Raw genomic sequence first — 2,789 nt, 5'->3', positions numbered from 1 at the left:
TTATTGCCGTCGTCACCTTCAACCCTTTCAATTCAACGATTTTTTTTTTCAGATCTGATTTTTTAAAAAGTTGAAAATAGCAAATTACATATACATAAAAATTAATCAATACATGAACCACCTATAATTTTTTAGATACCAATAAAATTATTGACTACATAATCATCTAAGCAAAGCATGGAGAAAGGTGGAAGGAGAAGTGATTCCTTTTTTATTTTAGATCTGATTTATTTGGTACATATATATATAAATTTTTCAAGAAGAAAAAAAAAGGAAGGAAGAAATATAATAGTCATTGTGTGAGTCTCTATTTTTCTGATGAATAAGATCGGTGATAGTGATGGCAACATCGGCGGCAACTGTGGAAAAGGTAGTGCAGTAGAAGAAGTTATGGCTAATGAAGACGGAAGAAGAAAGAGATTAAAAAAATTAATTAATTAAAAGTACCCTTCTGACGCATTAAATGTAGGTGTAGTGTATCTTCCTTGCCAGCAAAAAAGTATTTGATAGATACTTGTTTTTGAATAATATAAGTGTTCAATAGGAATAAATGTTAAATAAGGTATCAAAATAAAATATTCGAATAACTTTAAGGGGCTATATATAACTTAAGCCTTACAGGAAACTCCAAAAAAAAACATGTTGAGGTCAAACTGAGAACTTTAAATTACGTCCAATAATTTTGAAAATGGATAGTCTTGAATTTTTTACCCTCTTAAAGTATTCATGAGATAGTAGGGTCATAAGTTCAAGTTCAAGACCGCGTCTAATGTCATTATCCAAGATCTTTGCAAACAAATAAGGCTAGGATCTCGAACCGAAAGACAAGCAAGAAAAATAATCATTATTTTAAAATTCACTAGTGAATCTGACATTATATAGTGTTTTGAAATTTCACTGGTGGAAATCCAATTTTTAAAATAATGGCTATTTTTAATATTAATAGGAGAATGGCTGGCCTAATAAAACAAAAATAATAAGAAATTAATGCCCAAAAAAGATACTACTGTATATAATATATATAATACAAAACTTTATTGAAGGATTTTAAGAATAAAACAAGGGAAAAGGGATAAATATATCTCGAACTTTCGAAAATGTTACTCCCTCCGTTTCAAAAAGAATGACCTAGTTTGACTTGGCACGGAGTTTAAGAAAATAAAGAAGATTTTTGAATCTTGTGGTCCTAAATTAAAGTTATGTCAAATGTACAAAATTGCCGTTTAATCTTGTGGCCTTAAACATGCCACGTGGAAAGTTAAAGTTAAAATGTTGCTAAAAAAGGAAAGGGGTCATTCTTTTTAAAACAGACTAAAAAGGAAATAGGGTCATTCTTTTTAAAACGGAGGGAGTATGTCAATACCCTCCGTCATACTTTTCGTCCATTAATGCCCTCGCTGTCCAATAATCAGTGCACATTTACCCCTCCCACTAACGGAAGACTCATTTTGTACACATGGCGCAATCCTACGCCTCAATCCGAATTGATCAAATATTTAACCCAAATTTCAAATACTCGTTTAACCCGCCCCATTACCCATTTTAACAAACTATCTACAATCCAATAATCAGGCGTAGGATTGTGCCACGTATGAATTAAAGAAGAAGCTCCAAGGAAAAAGCTCTATGTTCATGAACCAAATTCACGTGATCTCCCTTCCCAAACAATTTTTAAGATTGAGGTGACATTGTTTTTGGATTTTTTCCAACTAAAGCAGTCACTTGGAAGCTTGTAAATAACTACTATCACTTCGAAGTTTTGAGGTCACATTGTTTTGAAAAACTTATTATGATTTATAACTTGGAAGCTTGCAACTACTTTTTTTTTTCATCCGGTGTCGTACCTGCATTGAAGCCTAACTATTCCAAATTCATGCCACGTAGAACTCATTCGAGGGGAAATACTCCCTATCAAAGATTTTTTCATATTCAGACTCGAACTCAAGATCATAACTACTAGCACTTACTGACATATACAGATTATTCTTATCCCCAGCAACTCCAAAAGTAATGAATTCTCACATCCAACTACTTGTAAAGCTCTTGGTTATTGGACACTGACTTCCATTTTTCACTTATTGTTGTAATCTTTTAAAGAACGAATTTTATAAACAGGTACAAGTAAATACTTTTTTTAACCCCACCTGAGTAGTCCAGTAAAAGTCTATATAACTTAGGCACACATACATATTTTTACTGTTGTTATCTTTCCTTTCTGTTCCAGCAAATGAAAATCATCTGAATTTACAATGCAGTTGCATCTAGAGGTGTCAAAATGAGTTCAACTATAGGTAATTCGTTCAATTCATTCACAATTTTAAAGGTTGGACTTAAGATAATTTAACATGGGTTCAATCTCAATTCATTTAAGTTTTAACCTATTTTAAGAGAATCTTCAATTTAGCCTAATTTAATAGTATAACTTACATAAATGATGTGTAGTTAGGTAATTTTTCCAATTTAATATCCAATTTCAACCCGTTTTAATTTTTTTTTATTTGTGTTGATATAATGTATGTTCCTATATTGAAGGTATGAATTACTATCTATTTTATACCTTTAGGATTTTTCTATCCATTTGTAACTTCTTTTTTTAAAATTTTCTTGAGTTCAAATTCAAATTGTGGTTAAAAAAGTTATATGTAATTCGCTATACATATACAAAAAAAACAGTTGTATAATCCGTTTTGGTATACATATACAAAAAGATCAATTGTATAAAGTGAGAGAGGCGAGTGAGCGAGCGAGATCTAGGAGAGTGGCGAGCGAGATCTGGGAGAGTACCGAGT

Source organism: Solanum tuberosum, unplaced genomic scaffold, assembly GCF_000226075.1.
Source record: "Solanum tuberosum cultivar DM 1-3 516 R44 unplaced genomic scaffold, SolTub_3.0 scf00095, whole genome shotgun sequence".
NCBI lineage: Eukaryota > Viridiplantae > Streptophyta > Magnoliopsida > Solanales > Solanaceae > Solanum > Solanum tuberosum.
This window is presented reverse-complemented; position numbering follows the sequence as displayed.